The sequence below is a fragment of the Stegodyphus dumicola genome, chromosome X2 (assembly GCF_044657685.1).
Source record: "Stegodyphus dumicola isolate Sdum_Otavi_A_Nest chromosome X2, ASM4465768v1".
NCBI classification, from domain to species: Eukaryota; Metazoa; Arthropoda; class Arachnida; order Araneae; family Eresidae; genus Stegodyphus; species Stegodyphus dumicola.
This window is the reverse complement of record NC_140781.1, coordinates 92,063,090-92,086,941: the sequence shown is the minus strand read 5'-3', so window position 1 is coordinate 92,086,941 and position 23,852 is coordinate 92,063,090. Positions and strand designations below refer to the sequence as shown.

At 35.4% G+C, this 23,852-nt stretch overlaps 1 protein-coding gene across 6 annotated transcripts in view; it reads left to right on the top strand.

Annotated features, from left to right (window-relative positions):
* The window catches only part of LOC118200940 (CTD small phosphatase-like protein 2-A), a 169,980-nt gene that overhangs the window by 11,132 nt on the left and 134,996 nt on the right, over positions 1–23,852 (top strand). The gene's annotated exons all lie outside the window — the stretch shown is intronic.

The window sequence follows — 23,852 nt, the reverse complement described above, 5'->3', positions numbered from 1 at the left end:
CCAAGAAATTTTTATATGTCAGTTCGCTTTTATAAGGAACAGACAGCCACATATACGAGTAGAAAAATCAGGCATGCTGAAAGCACAGTTTTCCTATTTCAAAGTGTAAAATGGAAAAATATACCATTAAAAACACCGGCACTTGAAATACGAGGCCGAACAAGATAGATGTTTGCAGCATTTTATATTTTTTGCTATTCTTGACGAATCAGAAATTGTAATCAACTTCTAATGCTAAAATAAAATATTTAATTGTATAAAATATGATTTATTAAAAAGTACGTCTTACGTTGCAATTATTATTTTTTCCTGTTTCTTCTAAATTTCGGTAATGTATTGTAATAACGAGCGATTCTGCTTGACTTTCATTTGCATAAATAACCACAAGGCAAACTGTTGTAAAACAATTTATCTTCATTTACAAGCTCGTAGTCGTGAGAAAGATAACACACACCTGCTGCCTGACAGTGATACTTCATTCTCAGGACCCATCCCTAAAGTGTTCTTTTCAAACAGACTTCACACCCTATTAATACCTTTGTGTCAACTGACAGCCGCCTGCAGAAAGATAGGGAAAGGAAGACCAGATCGCGTCGTCTAAACACGTCTTAAGCAATCTTCGCGAAATTTGGGCTTCGTGTATACACGTCTTAAGCATTTTTCGTGCGATTTGAAATTCGTGTAAACATGTCTTAAGCATTTTTAAAGGAAACTCCAAAAACGTTTAAACACGTCTTAAGCAGTTGAAGGGTTAAAGAGTTGGCAGATCAAAATGTGTGTGGTGCTCGTAGGATCAAAATACGGAAAGGTCAATTCATTTCCACTAAACACGTCATACTTACTTTCAAGTTTCCTAACCTGCCTAAAAACATCAAAGCTGGATACCTAAACTGTTCAGTCAGGCCATATATACTGAATCCAATGCGTTGCTTCAATGTCAGCACTTTGGACATTGAAAGACTTCTTGTTGCTGTAGCCTCACATCTGCTCGATGTTCCATCATAGGCCATGCTATTGAAGGCTGCTCTGCTGCCCCCTGGTGTATAAACTGTAAAAGCGAGCATCCAGCTTTTTCAAGATCATGTCCGAAATGGCAGACAGAAAAATAAATTCAAAACATTAAAGTTACACAAAAGATATCATTTGCTGAAGCCAAAAGACTTGTTCTCTCTAATCAGCCAAGACCTAATAAATCTTATGCAAACACAATAAAATCATTCAAATCGATATCAACGCAAACCACAATAACCACACAGAAAAAAGAACTAGCAATGACAGAAGATCCTAGAAACCAAAAATCTAGGGAAAAAACCTGATGTTGAAAGTAGTATGCTGGTGAATAACAGGATGTCCCAAAGGAAAACAGGATGTCTAACAGAACAAAGATGGAGATGGTATCAAAGAGAAAAATACACAAAAACCCAGGACCCCCAGTCAAAGTTCTATTGCAAGCATGTGTTCAGGATGCCTAGACGACTCAGATGAAATGGGTGTTGAAAGAATTGTTATCCCTTCTGAAACACCTTTTGCCTCGAAAGTCAAAACAAGCATCCATAATGGGTATATTTATTTCGTGGAATTGCCGGGGTTTTCGCAAAACCTGGATAATTTCAAGGATTTAATCAATATATATCTGCCTGGCTTGCACTTAAAACCAAGCAGACATGGTAAGATACGGTGATATACCACAGTAAGAAAGGTCAACCCATCTGGAGATCGTGCCTGTGGTGGTGTAGGCCTTATCGCCTCCCACAATCACCCGTACACTGCTCTCCCTTTGATGACTTCCCTTCAAGCTGTGGCAGTTCAGATTAATTTACGCTTTTCAATCTCTGTTTGCACTCTTCGTTTGCCCCCACTTGAGCATGTTGATCAGCGAGAGTTGGACAGAATAATAGAGCAGCTCCCAGAACCTTTTTTGTTTTTAGGTGACTTCAGTGCCCATAGTACCTTATGAGGAAGTAGGGACTCTAATTCAAGGAAACCAGCAGATTGAACAATTAATGGAAGATCATTCTATTTGTCTCCTTAATAATGGAGAATACCCTTACTTTCATCAGCCGACTAGAACATTCCATGCAATTGATCAGGTTTTTTGCTCTCCATTTCTACTGCGTTTCTGCTCTTTCAGTGTAGGGGAGAATCTCTACGATAGTGACCACTTCCCAGTCATTGTAAATATTACAGGAAAATCAAGGATCTCAAGACAACCACACTTACTTTACGATAAAGCTGATTGGGATCTTTTATCATCTTGTGCTGTGCTGACTGAAGAAATGGTTAACGATGTGGACATTAATACAGCAGTAAAAATGATCTCTGATACTATTGTACAAGCAGCTGAACTCTGTATTCCGAAGTCCTCGACAAAGTTCCCTAAACCTTGGTGGAACAGTGATTGTCATGAAACTTCGAGAGAGCAAAAGAAAGCTTGGCGTATCTTTTGCCGATATCCAACACTGGAGAATCTTCTGGCCTTTAAAAAAGCTAAGGAGAATGCAAGAAAAGTGAGACGGCAAAGTCGGAGAAAATCATGGGCAGCCTACATGTCCACTATTACCTCCTCAATGTCTAGCAAATAGGTTTGGGAAAGAGTCCGCAAAACCTCAGGACTGTATAATGATTATTCCTTTTCTGTTCTAGAAAAAGATGGAAAGTTGATAAGTACTAAAGAAATAGTCGATGCTTTAGGTGATACATTTGCTGCTGTATCTGGCAGTAGCAATTACTCAAAAGAGTTTCTGTCCACAAAGATGCACTTGGAAAGGATTCAAATTGACTTTTCCCATCCTAATGCAGAATCTTATAATAAAGATCTCACCATGTTTGAGTTAAGAAGTGTAATATCTCACACTGATAGGACTTGCCCTGGTCCTGATATAGTTCATAATATAGTTCATCTTCCAGGATTAAGAGTCTGTTGGCATAAGTTATTTGATGATAAAGCACCTGCCCTATGAATCTCTAGTGATCCTTCTTGCTCTTTATAATAAGATACGAAAGGAACAAATTTTCCCAACTGCCTGGTGTAGGGCCTTTGTTATCCCTATAGTAAAACCTGGCAAGGACCCGAAAAATCCTTCAAATTATCGTCCCATCGCGCTCACTAGCTGCCTTTGCAAAATGATGGAAAAAATGGTAAATCACCATCTCGCCGACTATCTGGAGACTAATCATTGCCTATCGCCTTACCAAAGTGGTTTCCATAAGGGAAGATCTTCACTTGATAATGCCCTGTTTTTAGAATGCAATGCATTTGTGAAAAGAAATCGTGTGGTTTCAGTCTTCTTTGACATGGAAAAGGCGTACGATAGAACTTGGCAACACGGAACTCTTCATGACCTTTACAGCACTGGATTGTGAGGTAATTTACCCATCTTCATTTAAAACTTTCTGAAGGATCGCACTTTCCAAGTTAAGATTAGTTTGTTGCTTTCCCAACTATTTGTATAACAAGAAGGTGTATCCGAAGGTTCAGTGCTCAGTGTCATTCTTTTCAACCTGAAAATTAATTCCATTTTAAGAGAACTTCCTCCTACCGTGCATGGTTCCCTGTATGTTGATGATCTGACGATCTATTGTCAAGTTCAAGATATGAGATACATTGAGAGACAACTACAAATTGCTCTAAATAGAATCATAAAGTGGTACAACAACAATGGTTTTAAATTTTTTAGCCAGAAGACAGTCTGCGTGCACTTCTGTCGCAAAAGAAATATGCACCCTGATCCAGAGCTGCATCTTGACGGCTCTTTGATCTGCATTAAGCCAGAAGCAAAATTTATAGTTGACAGAAAGCTCACTTTCCTTCCGCATATCTTAAGTATAAGAAAAAATGTGCTAAAGCTCTCAACGTACTGAAAGTCCTGGCCAATACTTCATGGGGAGCAGACCGTTGTTCTATGCTCTGCATTTATAGAGCTTTAACCGGTTCCAAACTTGACTATGACTGTGTTATCTATGGATCAGCAACATCTTCTGTGCTACTGAAATTAGATCCAATCCACCATCAAGTGCTACGGATTTGCTGTGGAGGCTTCAGAATATCTCCTGTCTAAAGTTTATATGTCATTTGTTTTGAACCATTTCTGGAATTCAGACGGAAGCAGTTGTCCATTGATCTTCATTATAAAGTAATGTCACAGGCTGAACATCCTGTCCAACTAATGACATCTGATCGGTACTAGCATCTTTACCAAGCACGTCCTTCATGTATCCTACCTTTTGATCCTCGCATTCACCCACTGATTAAAGAATTCAACCTAAATGATCTGCATCCCAAAAGCTTTGATCTTTTCGGTATTGCTCCCTGGCAAGAAGTGAATATTCACCTCCCTAACATTTTTGGAGAACTAAAGAAGAGCAATAGCAATGATGTCCAATATCAACACATTTTCCTAGAGCATAGAAGCAGTCATTCTAACTACAAAGCAATTTTTACTGATGGCTCAAAGAATCATGATCATGTCGGGGCAGCTTTTGTTTGTGATAAAGAAATAAAGAGTAATAAACTTCATAAGGTTGCATCTGTCTTTACTGCGGAAACTTTTGCGATTTTGAATTCCTTAATCGTTATCTCTAGGCAGAATAGCAGAAAGTTCATCATCTACTCTGACTCTCTGAGTGCTCTTGATTCAATAAATACAAATACCAGCCACCCTTTGGTCTTAGAAATTTTAAAGGCTCACTTTTGTTTGAGAAACGCAGATTATTATATTGCGTACTTTTGGGTGTCTGGACATGCTGGCATCAAAGGCAGTGAACTTGCCGATATCGCAGCAAAATCTGCTGATATTACCTCTGAAAATGATGTCCCTTTTACAAACATACGGAATTACATCAGAACAAAGATCTTATCCAGGTGCAAGAACTCTGGGAATGCCAAACTCTGAACAAATTAAGGCAGGTAAAACCCAATTTGGAGTATTGGGAGTCAAGGAATCAAAAGGAGGATGTACTACTAACTTGCCTACGAATTGGTCATTGCAGACTGACACATCATTATCTCTTGAAAGGAGATAATGAGCCTATTTGTGGCATTTGCAATGTTCTCGTTTCAGTCAATCAAACGTGGATTTTATTTTAACTCTACGAATGTTAACTTAACAGATCTCATTGGAAGAAACCCTCACATTAACCTCATAAGATTTTTAAAAGACATCTCTTTTTACCGTATGATTTGAACTACATTTTATCCTGCTGTACCTGTTGCTAGAGCATTTCTCAGTCATTTCTCCATGCCTTCATCAGCATTACAGGTTCATTTCAACAATTCATCTGATACAGTGTGTGTGTGCATTTTGGATTTTACTCACCATTCGTCTGGCGCATAATAACCTTCAAGGTTTTGTGCCATTAAAAGTCAACCAACCAACTACTCAGGCTACCATAAAAGAAACAACAACTTCTCGATAATACAAGAGATACCCTTCTCTCTACTCTAATCAAATACAGTAGTAAAAGGTTATTCTTAAACAGAATAATAAATTTTTTTGTGATGTAGCACCGACTACGTCCATTGGTGACCTGAATTATTAACGATAAATATTATGGCAAGTAACGAGAAGACAGAAAACCAGTTGTATGGTGCTAGTTCTTCGGAAACTATGAAGGTAAGTTTAAAAATTCTCCTTTTTAGATAAATAAGCCAGAAATTTAGTTTTATCAGATAGAAGTACAGTTTAAAATTATGGTACAGCTAATGAAGATACCAAATTTAACGACACTGTTTCACAGATGGAACCTTATTTAGGACATACACTACTGACGTTGAAAATGCAGCACCAAGTAGGGGTGGCCTGAAAATTATGCAAATTTCAGGCTAGACACATGCCACTGAGTTATGCTAATGATGTAAAATGCACAGCTGTCCAGCGCACATTGAAGAAGATATAAAGGAAGGAACCTGTGGAATGTTCAGTTTTTGTGCCATTATTTCTGCTAGGGAAATCATCTTAGAAAATTTGTTCTTGTCTCGGAGGACGCAGAGAATGCAAGGCCGTTGGCAATGGAGGCAATTCCAGCAGACAGACAATTTTATGAGGGGCATGGAGATCAGACTAAGAAAGGCAGGTTGGTGCATATGGCAAATCTCAGCTGACACACACCTGGACACGTCCCGGCTGTGGTGACGATGGTTGGAACAAGGAAAGGGGGCAAGTTCGCTGACAAGCAGTAGCACATCCGCAAGCCACTTCTCCATTCTGCAGCATCTTCAAGATACTGTGGATATCCCATATCAACTAGAGCCATTTACTGTCGATTGGGGGTAGTGAGCTGCACTCGGGGCGTCCATTAGAAGACTACCATTGATTCCACGTCATAGATGCCAACGTTTGCAATGGTGTCGGGTTCAAGCTATGTGGACGATGGAATGGCATAGGGTTGTGTTCTTGGATGAATCACGCCTCTGTTTCTCCAGTGATAGTCACCGTGTGGCATTGATGTGGAGACAGGTCCAATGTGGGAGCAATTGTAGAATGCCCCACCGCACTACAACATGGCATCTTGGTTTGGGGCGCAATTGCATACTATTCTAGGGCACTATGAAAGCCCATCAATACGTGGAATGATGTGCTGCAGTCAGTGACACTCCCCTAACTTCAGGGAGTGTGCAGTGCTCTTTATCAGCAGGATAACGTTCGAGCACACACTTGCATCAGCCAGCGTTTCTGCAAAGTGTACACCCATTCTCTCCTGATTTTTCACGAATCAAACACATTTGAGATGTGATTGGATGCCATTTGCTGAATTCAGAAGATGAACCAATGCAAACGATTAACTGGGAAGGAAGAGTCATTCCTCAGGACACCATCTGTAGTCTCGTCTACTCTGTGCATAGACGATCTGTAGTCTCTTTGACTCTGTGCCTAGACGTGTTGCTTCGTGTATCGCCTTCGAAGGTGGGGCTACAACCTACTGAGCCGGCGCTGTTCTCACTCTGTATTATGCATATCATTTCAAAATAAAGACCACTTATTGTTCGTTGCTGTCTGTGTCTGCCGAGTGTTATCACTGTCAGGCCACTCCTTCTTGGTGTTGCATTTTTCAATGTCAAGTAGTGTATGTGATAACTGATAAGGCTGAAAATATATATTCATTGGCTAAAGAGCATTTATAAAATGTGTTTAAAGAAGGTAAAAACAGACAAATCAAATACGTTTTCACTGGCATTGAAATTGGCAGCATGAAAGCCATCTATTACAACAAATGAAATTCTTGGTAACCAGTTATATTTCTGACTTGCTATTAAAAACACTGTGGATTGAAAAATTGCTGCATAATATTAAACATATTTGCGTGGTTAGTGATGTTAAGTATTAATAAATTGGCGATTATGGCTGATAAGATTTTTGACGTTATGATGTTGTGTGGCTCCAACTTGTCAGCAACGGTAATAGTGACTGCTATGAACTGTAAATTACACAAACTCATAAGAAAAGTTTAAATCCCTTTTTATTTCACTTTAGAAATCACAGTTGCGTTCACTCAACGCTCACAAACTACGCCGACCTGGCGGTTAAACCAAATAGAAAAGTACAACTAAAAATAAATGACAGGATGAATAAATAACGAAGTCACTATCTATGAGGCTCTATAATCGTAACTAACTTAACCGCGTTCTAAGATACAGCTGAGATTCAGCAAACTTACTGACTAAAAAGTTGAAAGATTCAACGAACTGCCGAAATAGGCACACAGGCCGAAACGCGCGGTTCTTAAATTTCTACTTAGCAACCTTCACGCTTGCGATTCAAGAAGCAGACTTACAATCTCGTTTCCCTTCTATTTAACTCAACTTACTTCTGCTAAAAATTTGAATACTCTGCGCATTCTACTAAAATTTACATACTCTGGCATTGGCAATTCCAGGGGAAAGTAAAGGCTTGACAGGAAAGATAGCTTAAACTTAAAATAAATGTTAGTTAAAATAAATATAAACCCTACAACGTGCAGTCAGAAACTGTAGTATATGAGGCCCATTCAACTGAAATTAAGAATTCGAGCACATCACAAATTACAATGTCACAATTACGAGAGAAGATATCTTCGTTGGAACGGTGGATTGAAGAGCTTCATTTCTATCACCAGCCAAATGGAAGAAGTCATAGTACAGAAAGAAATAATATATCATTATCTCGGCAGAAGCAGAATTCAGAGGCTTTACACCCAAATGGTAAACTAACTGTGTTATTACCACTTTTCTAATCAAGATGCTTTCCAGAGAAATGTAAGCAACCATGTAACTGGTAAAACCACAAAACAGCAGAATCGGAATTAGTGGCCAGTTCCGCTGTTGAAGATTTAAGGAATTTCTGCGAATTCAATTACAAACTTTTTACAAAAAAAAAAAGAAAAAGTTTTTTGTTGATGGTGGTGCAGAGCTAAGTCTTAATTCCAGCCATGTGTAATGAACACTGTGCTACAAATTGTACTCAAATCCCGTGTTTCAGGCACACAATTTTAACAATTTTGTTTCAGGCACACAATTAATTTTTGGTTTGGGATTTTGCTGCGAGTTTCAATGGCCATTTGTCGTAGCCAAAGTCATTAAAGGTATTCTGAGTGCAGATTTTCTTAACCAGTTTAATTTATTGATTGATATTAAAACCAAAAAACTAATTGATACTGTAATGTAAACTGAATGTTTTTGGTGACATTACATTGTCAGCTGATGAGTAAAAAATAAGCATCTTGAACATGAATAATCAATTTTCTAATATTTTGGCACGATTTTCGGAAATAACAAAACTCGATTTACTAATTTCTAAAACAAAATACAATGTTGAGCATTATATAACTACTAATGGCAAATCAGTTTATTCAAAAGCAAGACAGTTAGATCATAAAAGATTAGAAATAGACAAACAAGAATTCAACTTTATGCTTGAAAATGATATTGGATCTTCAAAATCACCATGGGCAAGATCATTTCATTTAATCACATAAACAGACATTACTCTGAGACCATGTGAAAATTATTGCTGCTTAAATGATATCACAGTACCAGACTGCTGCCCTTTACCTCGAATTGAAGACTTTCAACACCTTGTAAAAGGCAAGAAGATATTTTCTAAACTTGATTTAATGTGTATTACCAGATTTCAATAGCTGAAGAAGATAAACAAAAAAAAAAACATATCACAGACCAAATCACTATGCTTGAAGACTTCTGTTACATTTTAAAAGGCAAGAAGATATTTTCTAAACTTGATTTACTTACAGCCTATTACCAAATTCCAGGAGCAGAAGATAAACAAAAACAGCGATAACACCATTTGGACTTTTTGAATTTAACGTATGAGTTTTGGCTTAAGAAATGCTCCCTCTATTTTTCAAAGGCTCATTAATACTTTTTTCAGTGGACTAGATTTTACGTTTCTGTATTTGAATGATCTGGTGTATCAAGAACTTAATCGAACTGAGAACTAGCACGTTATGTATTGCCAAGTGTGCGAAGCAACTGTAAACCGGATAGGAGACTCTAAAAGCCGGTCATGGAGTTGTAAGCTTTTATGTGTAGTAATGGTATGTTTTGTGTAAATAAAGGGTCATGTAAATTAAATAAGGTATCTTATGCAATGAATACACAATAAAGACACAACAATGTTGGTGACAGTGGCTGTGGAAAGAAAAGTAATAAAAAGAACAACCTACACAACCTGTTCTTGAGGTATCGCTGAGGAAGTTTCGGTTTTGGATTAGGGGATTCCTCAAAGCAGTTAGCTCAAGGTAAAGCCTTTATAATCATTTTTTTTTTTTTTTTTTTCCCCGGAGGAATTAAGCATGGAGCAACTTGCAACTGATCTTATAAAGCTCTGATGGAGAAACTTACTTCAGCTGTGACTCTAAAAATAGATAATTTGAAACTTTCCGTTCAGTTTGAAAAATATAACTAATATGAGGAACAGTTTGATGCATTTTTAGAAAGATTCAGATGTTATTTACATATGCAAAATGTTTCATGGGATAAACGTGGGAAAGTACTGATTTCTACTTTGTCCAGAAAAATGTATAGTCTTTTAAAAAAACTTTCTGGCTCCTGATAATCCTTCTGATAAAGATTACGATGTGTTAAAAACAACATCGAGGAATCATTTAAATCCACAGCCACTTATAATTCAAAGCAGGCATGTATTTTTAAAATGAAAACAGCATGGAAGGGAAACAATTACTGCATATATAGCAGAGTTATGATCACTCCCTGCACCGTGTTCTTACAATCTGAACAAGCTAAATACAATGTTGTGGGATGTATTTGTTAGTAGGCTAAGAGAGGGCTATTCTGAATAGAATTTTTGAGCAGGATAAAATTAATCTAGATGACACTTGAATGAAAAATAGCTTTGGCAATGTAAAAAGTGTTAAAAGGTACAAACAAAATGATTGGGAAACCAGTAGAAATTAGGGAGTTTAGTGCCAAGAATAAAGGTAAATCTAAGTCAGTTGCTCCAAAACAAAACTTCTCAGCTAAGAGGCAAAAAATGTACGCGATACACGGTGACTGACCATCATAGAAATTCTTCTAAATTTAAAACAGGCATCTGCAGAATTTGTAAAAAAATCTGGCATATTGAAAGAGCATGCTTTAAAACTAAAAAAAAGCTCTGAAAGAAAGAAGGCAAAACAAAAGCAACTTGATGTTCGAAATGAAACCACAGTTCCTATAAACAGCATAAATTCCATTAAGGTAAAAAAATGGAAAACCTTCCATAATGGTCTAAGTGAGCATAGAAGGAAAACTGGCAGCTAATGCAACTGGACACAAGGTGCAGTATCGGTAACGAGTTTTAAAAAATTTCCGGCAAGTTTTGAAAAAGCAAATTCAAAATACAAGTCTAGTATTTAAAACATGTAATGGAGAAAAACTGATGCTTTTAGGATTTACTACAGTTTAATGTAGAATATAAAGTTCAAAATACAAACTTAAATCGTTGTAATATTAAAGAAAACCTTGATACAATTTTGCTTCGTGAATGGCTTTTGGAAAGAAATTTAAATTGGGCCTCAATAAAGTCAATTTCTATCTTTCGAAAAAGTAGTTTAAATAAATTATAGGAACAATATAAAGAGATTTTTGATGAAAAATTAAGGGAGATAAAAAATTATATGGTTCAACTTGAATTAAAACATAACATTTCACCAAAATTTTGTAGAGCTAGGCAATTACCGTTTAAGACACAATAACACGCCGAACAAATACTAATTCAGAAGTCAAACAACAAAAATCAGCGTTATATTTTCAAAATTTTCACAGGACAAGTGTTGGTGGTTTTACCGAACCACAATCCTCAGCTGCAAAACTGCAAATGAACAAGATAAGATATAATTATTAGGTAAAATAAGAAAGCCTGGCAAGTGGCGCCATCTGTTGATGAAACCAGAACTAAAACATAATTTCTTTAAAGGCCGAAGGCAAAGATGGATTGGAATTAGAATCGTTAACTAAAACAGAAAGATTTTTTGAATGTGAAATGCCTCTAGAAAATCCAATTCTCCAATGGAAGATGTTTTTTGAATAATTTTGGCAGCAGAAAAATTGAAAGTGGGATTTTCAGACCAACAATGTTGAGCAACAGAAGACTTCTGTGTTTCCTTTTTTCTAACATATGCCTCATGTTACCTGATGCGAAATTTTAAGTCTCTCTTAGTTTGGTCAATGTAAATTAAACCACACTGGCAAGGAATCCTATAAATACCCCAGGAATTCATATCCGGAATGGAGTCCTTGAGTATGGAACTCGGAATTTTATTGATGGGAGAATAAACGACCCGAAAGTTAAATTTCTGCAAAATATGTGCAACTTTATAGCTAATTGATGGAAAGAAGGAAATGACAACAGAATTTTTATAATCTCCTAAAACAAGAGTGTGCCTTTTAGTGTGTTGAGATAAGAATATTTTAACCGCTTGATTATTAATGTTGGGTGAAAAGCCCCTGTCAATAGCTATTGCTTTTAAATAATTTAGTTCTTCATCAAGGGATAGTTTGGAGGAGCAAACTTGAAGAGCACGAAAAACATAGGAATAAAATGAAGGTAACTTTTGTTTAGTCAGATGGCATGATTTAAAGTGTGTTGGAAGGCAAACTGATGAAGGTTTACGGTAAACCGTAGTACTGAAGATGGATGTGTTGCGTGTGACCAGAATGTCGAGAAACAAAGGAGAATTGCAAGTCTCAAGTTCAAAAGTAAACTGAATAGCAGGATCAATAGAATTCATTGTTGAAAGAACTTTAAATCATCATTATTACCTTCAAACAGAGTAAAAGTATCGTCTACGTAGCGGAACCATACTGGGAAGTTTAAAGTTTCAAACAATTTTGATTCATATTAATGCATGTAGATATCAGCCAGGATGGGACTGAGGGGGCTTCCCATGGCTAATCCCTCAGTTTGCTTGTAATATTTATTTTGGAAAACAAAATGTGTTTGTTTCAAACAGAGTTGAGTGGAGAAATTAGTTCATCAATTTCGATGCAAGGGAAATGAAATTCGCAAAGTCTGGTTTCTAGACATCTTAATGCACCCTCCACTGGAACATTGGTGAATAATGATTTTACATCAAAGAAACCAAGAGTAAATTTCTAGGAGAAATGTTTTTAACCTTTTTTACAAACTCTTTTGAATTTTTTATGGTGTAAATTTTATTGTCTAATAGACTTGAAAATCTAGAAGCTAAATGCTTAGCTAATGGATACAAGGCAGAACCTAAATTTGATACAATAGGGCGGAAAAAAATACCGCTTTTATGAATTTGGGGAAGAGCATATAATCTGGCACAATTCGCAACAGATGGAATAAGCGAATGTTTTAAGTTGCTTGGAATGATTTGTGAAGATTTGATCGCAGTTTTTATTTTTGACAGGTCCGAATGTTAAGAATCCTTAGAAATCGGATTATATGGTCCTTCATTTAAGAGTTTAGTGACATCATCGATGTAATTGTTCTTATCCATGGCGACTATCTGGCCACCTTTGTTGGCCTTTGAAATGATAATACAGTCAAAAGTCGTTAATTCGGACATCCATAATCCGGAATGATTTATAATCCGGACCTCAAAGCTAAAAACTTTCTATGCATGCGCCGCATTGGCACATGCGCACAGGCATTTTATGCGTGCACGTAAGACCTTGACTACTGCGCATATGCGTGTGCGCAAGTGCAGAATACGTTTTCGCCTGCACGTTTAATGTATAACGGACGGTGTAAGCTAAAATTATCTATTTCAGTTAATATTAATGATTGCGTTGTTCCTTAATCTTCGAATTGGATCCCGCTTATTATTTTTTGCAGACTGTAAGAGCAATTTTATAAAAGTAAACTTGAACTTTCAATTATGTCAAATAGAATTTCCGATGCTGGAAATTCCAAACGATCTACAAAACGAAAGTAAGTTTCGATGTCCAACAAACAAAAAGTGGAATTGCTGCAAAAAATGGATAAAGACATGAAGAATGTGAAAGAGAGATTAGTGAAAACGAAAAAATTTCGATTGACAAGTTAGTCGGTATTCTCGGCACAGCAATTAACGGGACTTGAACAGCGGAACTTTGTAACTGAACAAGAAATTATGTCAGTTTATAGAATTAAAGAGCAAGTATTATCACATAAAACGAAGCAACTTAAACAACTTACATTAAAAGAGATGTTTAATTAAGTAAACAAATAAATATTAAGCTTTTTTTTTTTTTTTTTTTTTTTTTTTTTGTAAATTTTGATACCCTTTAGATCATAATTGTTCTTTATTTCAGAAATTATGGTTTCATATTTTTAATTTTAGAATTTCTGCATGCCATCTTATGAGATTTAAACTGATGATCTATAATCCGGAATCGCCGAAGTCGCGACGAGTCGGGATTAACGACTTTTGACTGTATCTGGGTTAGAATGAATTTTGTGCATTGTAGCTCTTTCTCTCGCAGTTAGATTTGGTTTCAAAGGTTTATTATTGAATTTTACATTATGAAATGTAAAAAATTGATCCCCAATTTCATTCAAATCAAATCTAATCAAAAATCTTCCAGTCATGTTTCAAGAATTTTGTTAAACTGCGAGCTTGCCTTACTTTGGTCCATCATAAGGGACACATGTCAACATTTGTCCAAAATTGAACATGAGCTCTATAAGCTTCATCTGAAACTCGCTAATTGATATCCAAAATTCACTGCCGTTAAGCAAAAGTCTTGGTCTAGAACAGAGAATGCAGTTAACCGTCATAAAAACACCCTTGCAGTTAAAATCGAAAAACTTCTTTTACAGTCTTCCAGTTCAAGTCAAAAAATCATCCCATTGTAAAAATTAAGCCAATAGTTAATATTTCTAATGTTAGTTTATCAGAACAAGAGAGAATTCTAAAATATAATTTTAACTTCTCACAAACCTGTAAACCAAAGATTCCAAAGATTTTGGCTCCTATCGAAAAAGCTTTCAAGTTCAGTAAAGTTTCAGATTCACAAAAAGAAATGATTAGGCATCTTATCAATCATAATATGAAATTCAATAATAAACCTTTGAAACCAAATCTAACTGCGAGAGAAAGACCTACAATGTGCGAAATTCGTTCTACCCGGATATTATCATTTCAAAGGCCGACGAAAGTGGCCAGATAGTTGCCATGGATAAGAACACTTACATCGATGGTGTCACTAAACGCTTAAACGAAGGACCATGTAATCCAATCCCTAAAGATCCTTCACCTTCGGACCTGTCAAAAATAAAAACTGCGATCAAATCTTCACAAATCATTTCAAGCAATTTAAAACATTCGCTTATCCCATCTGTTGCGAATCGTCCCAGATTATATGCTCTTCCCAAAATTCATAAAAGTGGTATTCCTTTCCGCCCTGTTGTATCAAATTTAGGTACTGCCTCGTATCCATTAGCTAAATATTTAGTTTCTAGATTTTCAACTCTATTAGACAATAACATTTACACCATAAAATATTCAATAGAGTTTGTAAAAAAGGTTAAAAACATTTCTCCTAGAAATTTACTCATGGTTTCTTTTGATGTAAAATCATTATTCACCAATGTTCTAGTGGAGGGCGCATTATATGTCTAGAAACCAGACTTCGCGAATTTCATTTCGCTTGCATCGAAATTGATGAACTAATTTCTCTCACTCAACTCTGTTTGAAACAAACACATTTTGTTTTCCAAAATAAATATTACAAGCAAACTGAGGGATTAGCCATGGGAAGGCCCCTCAGTCCCATCCTGGCTGATATCTACATGCATTAATATGAATCAAAATTGTTTGAAACTTTAAACTTCCCAGTATGGTTCCGCTACGTAGACGATACTTTTACCCTGTCTGAAGGTAATAAAGATGATTTAAATAAAGTTCTTTCAATAATGAATTCTATTGATCCTGCTATTCAGTTTACTTTTGAACTTGAGACTTGCAATTCTCCTTTGTTTCTCGACATTCTGGTCACACGCAACACATCCATCTTCAGTACTACGGTTTACCGTAAACCTTCATCAGTTTGCCTTCCAACACACTTTAAATCATGCCATCTGACTAAACAAAAGTTACCTTCATTTTATTCCTATGTTTTTCGTGCTCTTCAAGTTTGCTCCTCCAAACTATCCCTTGATGAAGAACTAAATTATTTAAAAGCAATAGCTATTGACAGGGGCTTTTCACCCAACATTAATAATCAAGCAGTTAAAAAATTTTCATCTCAACACACCAAAAGGCACACTCTTGTTTTAGGAGATTATAAAAATTCAGTTGTCATTTCCTTCTTTCCATCAATTAGCTATAAAGTTGCACATATTTTGCAGAAATTTAACTTTCGGGTTGTTTATTCTCCCGTCAATAAAATTCAGAGTTCCATACTCAAGGACCCCATTCCGGATATGAGTTCCTGGGGTATTTATAGGATTCCTTGCCAGTGTGGTTTAATTTACATTGGGCAAACTAGGAGAGCTTTAAAATTTCGCGTCAGATAACATGAGGTATATGTTAGAAAAAAGGAAACACAGAAGTCTTCTGTTGCTCAACATTGTTGGTCAGAAAATCCCACTTTCAATTTTTCTGCTGCCAAAATTATTCAAAAAACATCTTCCATTGGAGAATTGGATTTTCTAGAGGCATTTCACATTTAAAAAATCTTTCTGTTTTAGTTAACGATTCTAATTCCAATCTATCTTTTCCTTCGGCCTTTAAAGAAATTATGTTTTAGTTCTGGTTTCATCAACAGATGGTGCCACCTGCTTATTCTTGTCCATCCTTTCTGATTTTATCTAATCATTATTTTCTATCTTGTTCATTTGCGGTTTTGCAGCTGAGGATGGTGGATCGGTAAAATCACCGAAACTAGTCCTGGGAAAATATAACGCTGATTTTTGTTGTTTGACTTCTGAATTACCATTTGCATTAAAAGTCTGGATTGATGAAGAAATGGATGGCTTGGGAAAGGAGGGTATAATCGAAAAGGTTGAAACATTGAAATGGGCAGCTCTGGTAATGCCAGAAGTTAAGCTGGAAGGCTTTATGCTGTGTGCTGACACTCGGTGACGGTAAACCCAGATGTCATATGCATCAACACCTTTTGCCAACAAGCTTGACTTTCAAAACAATAGAATGTTTATTGGACTTTTTTGTAGGATTTGAATTACCAATGTTGTTAGTGAGTGATAGCAGGTCTAGTTCACTTCACATGAGTTTAAGGTATTCCTACAGAGTAACGGAATCAAACACAAAAACACAGCACCATTTAAACCATCTAGTATTGGGCAGGCTGATACAGTAAAACAGTCCTTAGAATCATGCAAATTTATCCAGGAACTTTGAGACAAAAACTCAGTACATTTTTAATGCTGTACACTCTGAACTTAACTACTATACAGAGCCCTGCAGTGTTAATGCTGAAGAGGGAAATTTGAAGAATTGACTTATTGAGACCAGTTCTCAAAAGGAGGATGGAAGACTGAAAAGGAACGTATGCATTTGCAGAATGAAGATTTAGGGTTGGGAATAAAGTTGCTGTAAAAAATCATTGGCAGGGCGAAATATGATGGAAATTTTGTATCACCCACAAGAATGGATAGCTTCGTTACACTATAAATGTAGATGATCAGCTATGGTGGCGATATGTCGACCAGATGCATAATGGAGGAACCATAATTGATGATGGCTGCATGTGTCCACTTCCAGCTCTTGTGATTTCCAAGGAAACTGAAAAGAGTGGATTTCCAGAACCATCCAAAAGATAATAGCCACCAGTTAGATGAGTCTGTATCGGCTTCTGAGCCCAAGTGTTTACCAGAAGTTCCATCCATCGAACCTGCTGCTGATATAATCAGGTTTCCAAAGAAACCAGCTGTGCCACAGCCCTTGCATCAGTCCACCAGAATTTGATGATCCCCAAATAGACTGAACTTATGATGGAGGTGGAGGGATGTGGTGTATTGAGAACTTAATCATAATTGAACTGAGAACTGGCGCATGCCATGTATCGCCAAGTGCACAAAGCAATAGTAAACCAGATAAAAGACTGTAAAAGCCGGTTATGGAGTTGTAAGCTTTTATGTGTAGTGATAATGTGTTTTGTGTAAATAAAGTGGTATGTAAATTAAATACAATCTCTAGTCAATGAATACCCAACAGATGACATCCTAATGGTGTCTGAAACTGAGGAAAGGCATAAAGAACATCTTATGGAAGTATTTAATAGAATTCAACAGTATAGCGTCTGCATCAACCAATTGAAATCAGTGATAGAAGTGAACTAATTAGAATTTTTAGGAAATTTGATAATACCAAATGGCTCAAAATCTCTTCCAGAAAAAGTACAAGCTGTAACAAGTTATGAACTTCCTAAAAGTATTCGAGAACTTCATAAATTTTTAGGAATGATTTATGTTTATAGAAGATACTTTAAAAATGCAGCTAATACCAAAGTTCCCTTAAATGAATATTTAAAATGTTCAACAAAGAAAGTTTGAAAGGAAATTCCATAGATAGAAGAAAAAACAAAGTTCTTTGAAAAATGCAAAGAAGATTTAGTGCCATTGCTGCTTTATTAACCTTTCCTAATCCAGATCTAACATTAGTTTTATGCACAGATGCCTCTAAATTCACAGTTGGATTTTGTTCTATAGCAATATGAAAATGGTGATTGGAAACCAATAGCATTCTATTCAAAAAGTTAAATGGCACTCATAAAGTTTATAGCACATATGACCGGGAACTTTTAAGTATCTTTCCATCAACAATTTAAACGTATGCCAGAAGGACAAGAATTTACTATATTCAAAGATCACAGACCACTTATATTTGCGTTTAAACAGAAAAATGGTAGATAATTACCAAGATAATTAAGACAGCAGCTCTAGTACATTTCTCACTTTTTGACAAGTATAAAATACATAACTGGGAAAGATAATAATAGTGTTGCAGAATCAATGTCTAGAATTGAATCAGTTTTGCACATTGATTATGATAAAATTGCGAATGAACAGATCAATAATGAAGAACTAAAAGAATAACTAAACAGTAGCACAAATTTAAATTTTCAACAATATCCACTACCCTCTGGAATAGTGGCCTGCAGTGATGTTTGAACTCCAAATATTCAACTGTTCATACCACAACCATATCGAATGAGTGTTTTCCACAAAATACATGACTTCCATCAAAGCATCGGTGAAACAAGTGACATCAAGTTTCATTTGGAAGCATATTAAAAAAGATAAATTCAACTCATTTGATGTTTGGTTTACTTAATTATGGCAGAGCACACAAGGGCTATCTGCCTAAGGGGAGGGATGCCTTTGTGGAGGACTTTCTAAAGGAAACTGGCTCGTATACACGTTACACATGGGGAAAACCATGAAAATGCACATGTAGCCAGCCCGTTTGCAGGATTCAAAACTCGGACTGAACTACCAGTGTTCAGCGATTTTACCGTTCGGCCGCTGGTGGGCCCTCAACTCATTTGAAGAAACTCATGAAAGATTTAGCATTGTCCATATTGTTGTAATTGGACCTCATTAAATATCAAACTTAAAAAAACAGTTATATTTTTAAGTTAATAGACAACATAAATTTTTTAAAAAAATATTTTAGTTTCTGCCTTATGTACATATTTTTTACCTTAAATGTAACAGTAATTACTTCAATTAGTCATTCATATATTAATGAACAGCCACTATCTAAAGGTTTATTTTATAAGAAAACTTTTATCTATAACTCATTGAAGTAACTGCATTTTATATAATACTTCTTTTTCTGCGTTAAAAATTGAATTTCACAATTAGCAAATTTGCTAATGCTCATGCAAAAGTTTTTTAAATGAACAAAAAATTATCGTCAAGATTAAACCTGTCGAAAAGTGATCATGCATGTTAAGAAAAACAAACATTGAAGCCATTAAAATGCATAGAAATATTACATGAAATCTGATACATATTAGCGAGCTTCTTTTCTGTATAAATAACAGTTTTTTTAATTTTTTTAAACAAATGGTTTACTCGGCACCACTCGTTTAAAATTCAGAACTCACTAAATTTTTTAATTAGATGAAACAGCAACTTTATACTAATACAGTCAAAAGTCGTTAATTCGGACACCCATAATCCGGAATGATCTATAATCCGGACCTCAAAGCTACAAACTTTCTGCGCATGCGTCGCATTGACGCTGCGCAGAAAGACCTTTACGGCTGCGAATATGCTTGTGCGCATGCGCAAAATACGTTTACGAGTGCACGTTTAATGTATAACGGATGGTATAAGCTAAGCTAAAATTATCTAATTATCTATTTCAGTTAATGTTGCAGATTGCGTTGTTCCTTGATCTTCAAATTGAATCTGGCTTATTATTTTTTGCAGACTGTTAGAGCAATTTTATAAAAGTAAGCTTGAACTTTTGATTATGTCAAATAGAATTTCTGATATATATTTATTAATATGTAAAGGATCTACAAAGCGAAAGTATGTTTCAAAGTTCATTAAACAAAAAGTGGAATTGCTGCAAAAAATAGATAAAGGCATATCCTTTGTTTATCTAAACTTTAACGTTTGTTTATCTAAACTTTGTTTATCTTTAATGCGGCGCGCAATAAATTGGAAGTTGATCTGTCAGCACTATCCTTATCTTCAGGGCAGATGTTTTTATTTTATTTGGCTTATAATTCCTTACTAAATGTAGTATTTCATCTCGATGAACTCTGTCTTTGATATGATTTAAATCAAATTCCTCGTCATTATAATTCGCTTCTGATAGCGAAGAAAGTGACAGAGGTTATTGAAAACGAAAAAATTTCGATTGACAAATTAGTCGGTATTCTCAACACAGCAATTATAGGACTTGAACAGCAGAACTTTGTAACTGAACAAGAAATTATGTCTGTTTATAGAATTAAAGAGAATGTATTATCACATTAAAAATGAAGCAACTTAAACAACTTACATTGAAAGAAATGTTTAATAAAGTAAACAAATAAATATTAAGCGCTTTTTTTTTTTTTTTTTTTGTAAATTTTGATACCTTTTAGATCTTAATTGTTCTTTATTTCATAAATTACGGTTTCATATTTTTTATTTTATAATTTCTGCAAGCCATCTTACGAGATTTAAACTGATGATCTATAATCCGTAATCGCCGAAGTCCCGACGAGTCCCGATTAACGACTTTTGACTGTACCAGTATCGTTTTTTCTAGTCTTGTGTCAGCCGAAATAGAATCAGATCATAGTAGTCAGATCTTATGAATTATACCAAAGGCTCGTTGTCAAAAGAAGGATAATGCACATAATGCTGAGTGAAAATTAGGTTTGTATGAATGATGAATCAAATGAAATATAAATGCAAGTTTCTTATGTCACCCCCCCCCCAAAAAAAAAATTGCGCTAGATTTAAACCTTCAATGCATGATTTTTTTATATTTTAATCAAACATTTTTTTTTTTCCTTCATGTTCATGGCTTAAATAAATATAGAAAAATATTTAACATTTTGTATTGAGAATGTTTTGAGTTTTTAGGTTTGATGCATATATGCATTGTCATGCATTTAGTGCTAAAATGTAAACCACATGAAAAATCATTTACAATAATATATTTAATAAATATTGGAATAAAATACTTAAAATTATTTATTGTTTTTAGAAGATATTGACTTTAATTAAAATTGTGATGAAAATTTAAATAAAAATAACATGTCGAATATTTTGCACACGTATATTTATTGTGCAATTTGCGTTGTATGGAAAATTTTGAAACAATTTCTATCCTTATTTAGACATAATGCTACAATACATTTTTCAATTCCAATAAATGTTTGGAATTTGCAATTTGCCATTTTACAAAGAGTGCGATTTTGTTCCATATGGGAAAATGTTGAATTTTTTCCTGTGTGGTGCAGGTTGGATGAATGTTTGATGGAGGACCTCTCTGTCTTTTCCCACTGTAATCATTTTTTAAAAGATCACTCAGTCTTTCACGCTTAGGAACTGAACTTTCACCCATTTTGCACAGTCCAACAGATAGTTCAACCTGAAAGGCGGCTAGGTTTAGAAAATCCTTTGGGTTGGCTCTAATCTGTAGAGACACTCTTTTGAACAGCAGACACACATTTATGATCGCAAGGTCTTAGAAAGCTACAAATCACTTTACTTGTAATTAATTTAATATTAAAATATACATTATATTTCTTTTACAAATACAGATTATTTCAGTTGAAAGATTCAAACATAAAAACCTTCACTACAATCATGAGGTAAAGCTATATTACATACTTTGCATCTATAAACAGTCTGGCTATGGCACTCTTTACAACGAAGTCTTTTGTTATCATCGGACTTTACGATAAAATGTCTACCATCTCCATACAGTGGTTTTTGAATGCTGAACTTACTAGGTCTTCCTGTTGCTGGTCAATTTCTGGCTAATTATACACTCAATAGGAGTTTACAAAAGGAATATTGCAATCTTGCATCTGAAATCTAAAAGAGACTTTTTATTTCCAGTAGTAGAAAGTCATGATGTTTTCCATGCATTTATCATGGCCATATCAATGTAATTAGTAAATATTGGTCACCACCCACCATTTTTTGCCACGAACTCTTATCCTGTAATTGGCTACTAAATTGTCACATAAATCAACTCCACCCATTTTGGCATTGTATACCTTTTACCTGAGTGCAACACCTGTTTTCTCTTCCTTCCCAACACAAATATAAACATCTGATTGATGTAATGTTCTGATAAACAGTAACCTTGACTAAAAATAGATCATTCATAAAGACGGGGATTCTTTCTTTAAATATTTTCAGAAAAAATACCTTTCGAAAATTTTGCTTAAAGTATGAGATTAATTATTAAAAACTAAATGATTGCTGAAGGCATATTTTTTACAGAAATAATCTTCATAATATTTCCTACACAAAATCATCTGCTGGTATAAAATATCTTAGGTAGTTATATTTATATATGCATTTATTTTGACCGTTGCGTCAATGCAACACCAGCGGCTAATGGGTTAAACCTTTTTATGAGTTTATAAAGATAGAACAAGTGGCATGATTGTGTTTCAGGGGTCGTACACAAAATTACAAGAGAAAACAAACCTGCATGAATAAATAATAATTGTGCTATTTATTGGTACAAAAGTGTCTAAACTAAGTACAAATAATAACTTTATGCAAAAACTGCAAAGCTTATTCAAAATGTTTTCTATTCATGCCGATACAGAGTTGCATTCATCTGATAACACTTTTGTGCACGCTATCAAGTTCGGGCTTGGTGATTTTGCGACAAGCATCATTTAATACATTGTTGCTGTTCTGTTTTATTTAAGGGAGGTGATGAATAAGTGACCCTACAAGCAGTAGCCATTAAATCAGGTGATGTGGGGGGGATTCAACGAGTCCCTTCGAGCCAAGCCACTTACTTGGAAACACAATTTAACCACTCTTTTGCAGCTCTTTTTTAGTGAGCTGGAGATCCGTCCTGTTGTCCTGTCCAAACATATGGAAGTAGTGCTAGGGTTCATCCATAAAATCAGGAATAACAACATTCAGAATCTCCTTAACATATTTGTCTCCTTTCAAAGTAACATTAAACATTATGGGTCCTAGTAAGCAGCTCCTGAAAATACCGAACCATACATTTGCAGAAAATTGTTTCTGATGACTGATTTCCATTACTTCTAATGAATTCAAATCAGACCAAGAATGCTTATGTTGAGGATTTAGGCATCAATCTTATTTAACCCTTAGCGGCATGCTACCTTTTGTTGGAATAGTTGGAATTTTGACAAAAAAAAAATGGTAAGCAAAAAAATCAAGCCTAGAGGAGTACACAGGTAAAATTTTTAAAGATAGCACTTACCGTTTTGATTCTGTGGGTGTGCCCAGAGCAGGCTCACTGAGTGAAATAGGGCTTCGAAAAGAATGCTGAAGCGAACATTGCTGGGAAGCGCATAATAGAGCAAAAGATTTTGCCTACGATTAAATAAACACCAGATGCTAAATACTGTAGCAGATTTAGCATTACCCAAGGTGTGCCACGGAAAGATATGCTACTCTACCCCCTTCCCCAAAAAGCTATTCTCGGTAATATGATGATTACGTGTGTTAAGTCAGAGTTGCCATGTTGGGAAAAGTCAGGGAATTCGAAAATTGACCAAAAAAGTCAGGGAATTTAAATATTTTAGTTAAAATCTTTTAAAATCGGGGAATTTCATATGGCGATCCTCAAAAAAGCGAGTTTTGCACCAACATTGGAAACAAGCACTTTCTTGGCGAATTATGTTTCGTTTGAGAATCATTCGAGCAGCTGGCGTAGAGCCAATTTTCGCAACTCCAATCAGTATTTTAGAAAGACAAAGCAAGTTTTCA